We start from the raw sequence: 8962 nt of genomic DNA, 5'->3' as shown, positions 1-8962 counted from the left end.
TACATTCTTTTTTTCTGAGAAAGGTGCGTTTCTTTAGTCCTCTGAAAAATTACTTTTATGCATTTTGTTACTATTTGTTCGTGTCCATTTGCTTTTGTGCTTCCTCAGTTCTAAAACCCTATCTAAACCATGCGAGAATGCATTAAAAAAAAAAAAAGCTAAAAAGGTATTTGAATATGAAAAAAAAAAAAAAATAGTGAAAGCATTATGCAGGCACCTTAAAACTTCCGTGTGTTAAGTTTTCTTTCGATATGTTTGGTATGAGTGTCGTAATCACTAAATTAAAATAGTTACGTAGTCCCGCGCCTTGCGGCGCACTCAGTGAAGAAGAGCTCGAGAGCGGAGAGAAAGACTAGCAAAAGTAAAGTCATCGGCGGGTTTAGATGACTTTTACTCACAACGAATGGCGAATTTCACAAGTCGTTTTGGAGCGCGCCGGGATCAGTCGTCATGGAGCACGCGATCCAAACGGAGTTGCTCCGCCTCCGAATCCCCCGTGGAACATGGCATCTATGGGATCGGCGGATGCCTTCCCGTCATTCACCTCCCCGGGGATCCCCTTCCAGCGGTCCCGGCGAGATGCCCGGCGAGAAAGAAAGTCACTTGTGCGCGCTGAGAGATGGTCAGGCTGGCTTCCGGTCGAATCTGACGAAATTGGCGGAGCGACTCTTTACGGATCCAGATCGAGATCTGAAGTGGAAGCGGATCCAAAATGACGAGTGGAACACGTCCGTCCCGAACCCTATCGCCTAGGTAAATAGGTGCACTCCAGAAAAGTCGACCCCGGCGCGTTACAAAACGACAAGTGGAATTCGTCGTAAGTTGGATCGGGGATGCCGACGACGACGTCACGACGCTTTGAATTGATAACACGGGGCATAGAGGCACGCCGCAAGCCTTGCGGAATTCGCTTCACGTATTTTTAACGGAATAGCGTTTTAAGCTCTCGTCGCAGCAAATCCGGCATTGGCGTCGGCGTCGCTCTAACTAATTGTGAATTCAGTTGGTAGACCTGGCGCGCTCAAAACCCGCCCCTTTTGGGGCGCGCATCTTCACCTTGCAGATTCGGATCAACTTGGCCATCTTCAGCACGTAGATATGTGGCAGTGCGAGCTCCGTGGAGCGCATCAAAGAGCGGCGAAACCGATCCGCCGAATTCGGGTGAGCTTTCCGGAAATCGGCTTTCGCTCGGTTGCAGCGCGCTACGTCACTTCCTTCCACGGCGCTGCGCCTGCGCGGCAGGCCCTCGGGTGGATCGCGCTGTTGTGCGAAATGGCATCAATGGCGGTACCGAACTTGCGTGCGTCGGTGCTCCTGCTGTGTGAAAGCGACGATTCAGAGAGCTCGAACAGTTCCATTTCCAGCTCAAGCAGCAGTTCAAGTTCGGCCTCCGGCAGCAGATCCGACGAATCGTATTCGCGGCTACTTTGCGAACGAAAGTTCACGGAGTTCTTCGGACCTCGTAACAAGAGACCCAAGGTCAAGCATTACATCGAGCGAACGGTTCACGTCTACTGGGACTAGGAGGCAAGCAATACGTTTCGTACTTCGTCCTATCTGTGTTAAGTTAAGCATGCGTAAGCAAAGAAAACCTTTACTTCCAGTTCCGTCGGAACTTTTGCATCTCGAGGCGAAGAGCTACAAGCTGATCGACGAGTTTGCGGCGTCTCCTACGTACTCCGCTGCGGATCACGGAGGATCGCCAGCGAAGAGCGCAGAAGAGCACCTGCTGTCATTTCTCTGGTGAGTGCTTGAGTGCGTGCTTCTCCGTGTTCATTCCCATTAATTTTTGTTTTCATTCTATGTACACAACTCAGGAACGCGGCTAACAAAGCAGACATCAAAGACGTTGCCGGACGTCTCAACCTGGGTGAGAGCACACTTCACGGCATGATTGATCGAGTTCTGGATTTCATCCTGAGCATCGGACCGTGCCTCATCAAGTTCCTCGAGGATCTGGAGCGCCTGCCAAGAAAATGTGAAGAGGTTTGTACCATCATTCAGTTATTCTAGTTGTATCCCATAAAAAAAGGCTGTGCGGTGTGCACTACCTCACGAATTTCGTTAGGATTTCGATGGCAAATATGATATATTTGTAGCCTTAAACTCCAAATATATCATATATCAAATATGAGTTAGGCTAGGTGGCACAAACTGCCGCCCGTTACAAAGGGTATAACCATTTTCATCTCTTCATCCATGAGATGCCTATAAAGGTCCAACAATATATAACCACGCCGTCTAAATTGAAGAGCGACCTTCATTGGTTGCAGCACTCGAAGTGGCGCTGCAGGTGACATCTTCAAATGTTGACGAATATCGCAATGCATGGCAAGGTTCTTTGCGTTCGGCCAAAAGTACTTTGTGCAAGTCTCGTGAGAAAGAGCGCGGTTAAATCTAGGCATAGTAATAGACGGGTAAAACAACACCCCATAAACAGAGGACAAACAGATAGTGCTGACGATTATCGCACCTCAACAGTAGGGAGCTTACAGGAACGTTTTATTGGGTATGCTAGCCCTGAAAACGAACATGTGCCTCTGCGATCGCCGCCCAGTGAATGGTCGCTGCACCCTTTTTGTGACGTCACGACAGGAACATAGTTCGTCTTTGCGAGATTTTGATCGGAGGGATAAACATGAAGGTGTGGTACTAAAAACAGCAAACATATTAGAATTTATCAGCAGTCAATACTCAACCATTTGCAAGGTAACTGGGAAAAACTTCTTTCCGTAGCATCACTCCAACAGACCGCCAGAAGGCCGCCTGTGAGACTTATTGCTATTAATTGGAGTCTTATAGCAGAGATATGAGCATAGTAAATTTTGGTAAGGCGAGAGAGCAGATCGGCAAGGAAATCACTGAATCGTTCACCGTGAGAGCAGCTAACAATAATGTTTCCGCACCATCGCTACTGCTGTCTGAAAATCAGACTCCAAAGCTGGCTTAGCTGCATGGCCGCAAATCAGCTTCCAGCTGATTGAATAGCTTTTTCTGGCACAATTCTTTCTTTCTAATTTTGATTTTTGTAGTTCGATCTTTCTTCGTCCCTTTCACACTTTTTCTTTCTAAATTTTTGCCGCCAAATTTGTCCACAAAGAATGCTTGAGAATTCACTCATGCAGCTGCTAGTTGAAAGATGTGTTCGTCATCCCACGTGCCGAGTTTGTTTTAATTCTTTTGTTGTCAGTAATTTACTAGACACCGAAAATATAACAGTGGAACCAATTAAACCAAATTCGACGCTAACCGTCCTTCCGTTTCGTCTGACAAAACAACTCAGAACACCGAATGAAACTTTTGTTTACCTTTATTGCTGCAGGTATCCGGTGTGCATGGCACAATTGGTTGCAATGATGAATTGTACATCGCCATTGAGTGCCTGAGCGAAAACAATCCGGTCAACTTATGTCAACCGGCATGGCTACCCGTCGTTGACACTGCAAGGAATCTGTGACCGCCACAAGCGGTTCCTGGATGTGGCTACAGGACACCCAAGCATGGAACATCAAGCAAAGCAGACAAGCTTCCAGAGATATGCCGCAGGAGTCAGTACCATATCCTCGGTGATGCGGCGTATCCCTTGAGAGTGTATATGCTAACCCCCAACCGGGATTATGATCGTCTGACGACAAAGCAGAGGAATTTCAACTTGAAATTCTCAGGCACTCGTGTGCTGATAGAGAACTCTTTCGCTAACCTGAAAGCGTTTTAGGCAGCTAAATCTCCTCGAATTCATTCCTGTGGACCACTCAGCAAGGCTCATTATTGCTTGTTGCATCCTCCACAGCCTCTGCATTGAGGCTGGAGTGCATAGCGTTGTAGAGGACCCCAAAGTCGGGGACAATAGATGCCCAGACACTGACTCCCAGTAGGAGTTTGGGCCCGTGACAGCCATAGATTCCATCCTCCGCAAACGTGGAGAGGAGAAGAGGGACAGGGTCATTGCCCTAATGGGGCCGAGATGAGTCAAAATCCGGAGACGTAAACTCACAAGCTTCTTTTCACAACCTCGCTGGAGGCCTGTGGAATATAGGTCTTGGGGACAAAAGGCGTCTGCCCGAGTTCTTACTTTTTCCCTCCCCATCAATGTGGTATGACATTCCTTCCAATTATTTTTTTATAGTTTTTTTGCGCTGGCAGTACCCCATTTCGTAGTCTTGGTAACAGGTAGTGGAGTTTCGACACCCTCCAACAAGTTTTTTTTTGAAGAGGAGGTGGGCAGAACCCCGACAGTATTTTAAGGACAGATTTTGCTGGTGGCGTGAACTTCATAAGTGTATACATTGCCCTCCCTATCCCGTGTTGAATTTCACAAGTGTATATGTACATCAGGGTGACGAGCCAGTCAACATTTCGGTTCGGTTCGGGTTCAGTAGCATTGTATTTTGTACCGGTTTCGTTCCGGTTCAGGGTATTGCACATAATATCACTCCGGTTACCAGTTTTAATAAGCGCGAACCGGTTCGAACCGGTTCTTAAATCGACCCTTGAATATTGATCGATCACTTCCTGCAGCCTTTTCTGAGAACGGGATATCTGCCATAGACCCATCTCAAAACTACTGCCTCTTCAGACAGATCTAAAAACGCTGCGCTGCGGCGTGCGCAAAAGACACCATTAATGTGGTAAAAATATTACATGTATAATACGTTATTTATGTGACCTATATATATAAGCGATAGGCTTTCCATTTTTCTGGTGTCTCTTGAACGCAGCTGGACAGCATTTCAACTATGCCAGAAGAGGGCGTAATTTCGATATTGGTCTATAGACCTTTCCAAAAAAAAAAAGAGCTTGTGGTGGGTGCCATCTTTAGTGTCTGTGCGTATAGCGCATGCTTTGCTCGCTTGCTCAAGTGACGAACACGCACGTGCTGGGCTGTGAAGACCGCACGTCGGGCTTTGATTTTGTAAACAGTCAAAATGTCTTTAACTGGATTGCTCTCCCTCTATATGTTTTTGTTTGGTTTTCTCTGCACCCACGTGTTTTTAGACATACTAGCTGTTTTCGGCGCCCAGTAAGATGTCGCAGCTCTGCCCCAGAGTAGTGGCTGACAGGGGATCGAGAGGAAACAATTGTGCCGTAAGACAAAGAAACAGGTACGTTGAGTGCGCAGTTGGGGTAGTTTATCGAATCCCGTTAAGCTGTGGTCGCGTGTATACAACGGCCAGACTGGCTAATGTGTCAATGACCTGGCATATGACCACGCACTGTCGCTTTAGTCAACACTGGGAGGCCACCTTCCTACACAGTGCGTCACTAGCGTGTGTGTGCCGAAATTTGAGAGCATCATTATTTTGAGGAGGGGGGCTGACAAAACTGCACGCGAACTGCTGGAAGCCTACAAGATAGGAAAGGAAGGAGTGCAATGCTTCAACAAAACCTCAATATATTTACATAAAAATAAATATATTGTTTAAGCACTTGTATATGCAGTGACGGTCTGGTGATTTGGTTGCTTTCCTTGGTGTCCTCTATTCATCAAATGTTCCGTTAAAGCCCAGGGCTAGTCCTGTCCATTTCTTACATGCGTCCGTGTTTCATTACGCACTGCTACCAGTTTGTTACCACTTTTCATTGTAACCCATCTCTTATGAAATATCGCCCGGGGTGCTTAAAGTGTTTAAACAAATAAATAAACAATAAATAAATTAAACAAAAGCGGGAGCGTATTGAAATCAATATATTTATTCGGAATTATTTCATCCCACAGTGAAAGAGGAATATATTTGATCAAACCCCTCTAGAGCGTTTACATGTAATGACGTTTCATAGAGTTACATATACTTAAGGCGGTTTTCTGTTCGCGCACCATTCGGTCGCCACTACCACGTTTAAAAGCAGCACCAACAGGAATAATGATGAGTGAATGCGCATGCACAGAGAAAAGAAACATGTGGTGGTCTTTAATTGTGTTGGAACCGCTTTGATGGGCTGGTCATGGCGATCGAACAACGCTTATGTGTTCACCCCAATATTGAAGACAAATGTAGTCTCCGTCAAAAGTCCAGAGTCCATGACTGAGGACTTGCTCCCATAGTGTGGTACTGCCATCGTTGGGGCAGAGTGAAATAAATTTGTAGCATGACCCCCCAACGTTAGCAGCACTACAGTACGAGAGCGAGGCTGCGCCGACCAGCGAGCCATGGGATCTGGGCGTTTTGTAAATACTGTCAATAGACAGGGTAAGGTTTCCATATTCAGACCCAACTTTAAAGTAGAGTACCGGCTCACTGTACCATGACAATGCGAAGAGTGATTCACAATGTATTTCAATATAAACATTTCTGCTTCCAGTAAATATACTCCTGTATTTGTGTTTGCAAATGCACTTTTTGCGTTTTGTTTTTATTCTCAGTATTTAAGCTGTTCTTGCCATGATCCCAGAATTTCTATGCTCAAATACTTTTTAAGGTAAGTTTACCTAACATCTTTTGAAGCATCCACTTCAGATTAGAAGGAAGGCCCACTTGTAAATTATGAATTAATTGCACTCGTGTCAAGAATATAGCAATTGTAAAAAAAGTTCTTTCAATCCTGTTTCGTCTCAGCCTGGGTCACAAGCATGGCGAGAAGCCGCATTTTCTCTCGGTGCATTTCTTGTCGTCCCAGCCGCATCTCTTCCTTTAGCTTCCTTTTGGCTGCACACTTCTCTTCCTTTATCTTCCTTTTGGCTGCATGCCTTTCTTCCTCCAACTCGTCCTGTCGTGCTTTTCGTACCGCTCTTGCTTCTCCAAGCTTCGCCATTCAGTGAAGAACTCCTTCACGTTCTGTCTACGGCACTATCGGCTGGTGTTGATATTGCTTCTGCTGCAGCTGCTGCTGCTGCGGCCGCCCTTGCTCGACTGCTTCGCATAGTCTTTATGTGCGTTGACCCATGTACGTGTCTGATGACCTCCGGCTCGATGCTGATTCTATCCAGTTCGTCCTCGTAAGGAAAGTCAACAGGTCCGACACCAGAACGGCCGTTATAGCTGACCGCTTGTCGCTTCCGCTTTTGAATCGTCGTCAGCCTGGTATTGCACTGGTCTGGTGTTTCTTGTGACTTGAGTATGGTCTGCAGGTTTTCAGAGATTCTAATAAATACACATTTCTTGTTTTTACATTTTTTGAGCGGTCCAATTCGGGGAAAGTAGCGTTCGTAATAGTCAAGCAGCAGCTTTGTTTTGCCTGGTGTCTACTCGGCGTCTGAAAGAGGGACATTGAGTAACTTATTGCAATACTTAAGGATTGTCGTTGATGTTAGTTTTTTGCGAAGCGAACACTTTTAAGCACTACGTGCATACTCATTGATCAGGCTCGAATATAGAATGCTTGGTGCAGTTTTCTTATCTGGATCTGTGAATATGTACAAACACCGTGGCAACATGAGCCGACAGTGAGTGCCACCAGCTTAACGCAGCTCAAGATATCCACATGCCATTTTTTTTTGCTCCTGCCTGAACTCTTCGGTGCCAGCTCCCCCCCCCTCCCCCCCCCCCCCTCCCAATGTTCCCACCCCTCCATATTCCTCTTTCGTGCAACATGCAAGCCCTGCATAAAAAGTTGAAATGAGGACATCATAGTGAGATCTGGCTTTCTTAGGGAAAAGTCGATTTTTGAACTGGAATCTGGACATAGCTTTTTATGCCAGCATCGCCCCGAAGATTCAATCTGCTCAATGTTGTGCCCCCTTTCTCTAGTCAAGCGGGGGAAAAAAAAAAGAAGTAGAATGACATCACTTACAGCCATGCTGTCGTTGTTTTCTTTGGGGCTACCTGGGCTTCCTGCGTTAAAGACCCTTCCACGGGAGAAGGCATATGGCCTGTAAGGTTATGCACAACATTGTAAAATCACCATTTTAACACAGGCTCCAAAACCAAATTTTCACTGAATATTATGAGCAAGCACTGCTTGTCACGAGCAACATCAGCCTGGCTTAAAATATCTACAAGGTTTGTCATGGTATTTTCATTGAGCGCAGCAGGTGTGGCAGCATCTGAGTGAGAGAGATGCAACGGCTTATAAATTTGATCGTAGACTTTACCAGTGAGTAACAGGAGCAGGGACCATAATAGCGAGCACCGGAGAGGAACACCCAGAGGATTTCCCTGAATCATCAACTGGATGCAGATTGGAGATTGATCAGGCTCAAATATGTTTTGATATTTGCAGACCGATAATGCTGAATGGTTTCGGTTCCATTGACCGAGTCACTCTGGACCACAACTTACTAGAGCTGTGCATTAAGGAATATATACATCTATGCAACCGGCCTTAGGATGTTATTGTAGCAATGACTCATATATGGTCTAGCGAGCGTGACGTTTTTGAAGGTGTCTTCAAGTGTTGCATTTACTATGTGCCAATTTCATGAATGTACATTATGGGAATAAAATGTAATAACGGCGTAAGGAACGTGGTCTACAAATTTACTCCTAGAGGGCGCAACCCTTCCAATCACATGCTTGGCTAAGCTTTCAGGTCTTTCTTGTTGGTAATCCCAATTTTGGTATGTCATTTGAAATGTTTATTTGAAGTATCGAAAAGTAAAATAAGCTTAACTAAAAAATGGTGTCCTCAAGAATACGCAGTACAGGAGTCGTTTGCTGACAACAATGCTTTCCGTTCATTTGGCCTATTTACGCGGTTCATTTTACGACAAGAACACCCGCGGTCATCCTGTATACGCGCGAGCTGCTTGCTTAAGCAGCAGAGCTACACACAGCACCATCCTGCAGGTGAACAAGTCTCAAAATTAAGCATGCACTACTGTTGGCCACACGTGCTAAAAGCGCGAGCTCATGAAGCCTTTGTTCGCGCAGAGAGGGCGCCGGTCAAGGCTACCACTTCGCGCTAGCACGGCCTCTGCGGTTAGTCCGCGCTAAAGTGACACGAAGTAGAGCTTCTGCTGCAGCACATCCTAAGGTGAATTCGAGCATAATAACGTGAGCATAAGCATGTCGTTTAGTGGTTGCAA

The 8962-nt window shown here is 46.0% G+C and overlaps 1 pseudogene; it reads right to left on the bottom strand.

Moving 5' to 3' along the window:
* Window positions 1-6534: 6534 nt before the first annotated feature.
* On the bottom strand, window positions 6535-7802 carry LOC120850006 (annotated as a pseudogene).
* Between the last annotated feature and the right edge of the window lie 1160 nt (window positions 7803-8962).

Source organism: Ixodes scapularis, unplaced genomic scaffold, assembly GCF_016920785.2.
Source record: "Ixodes scapularis isolate PalLabHiFi unplaced genomic scaffold, ASM1692078v2 PGA_scaffold7__128_contigs__length_106722199, whole genome shotgun sequence".
In the NCBI taxonomy this organism is placed as follows: domain Eukaryota; kingdom Metazoa; phylum Arthropoda; class Arachnida; order Ixodida; family Ixodidae; genus Ixodes; species Ixodes scapularis.
This window is presented reverse-complemented; position numbering and strand designations above follow the sequence as displayed.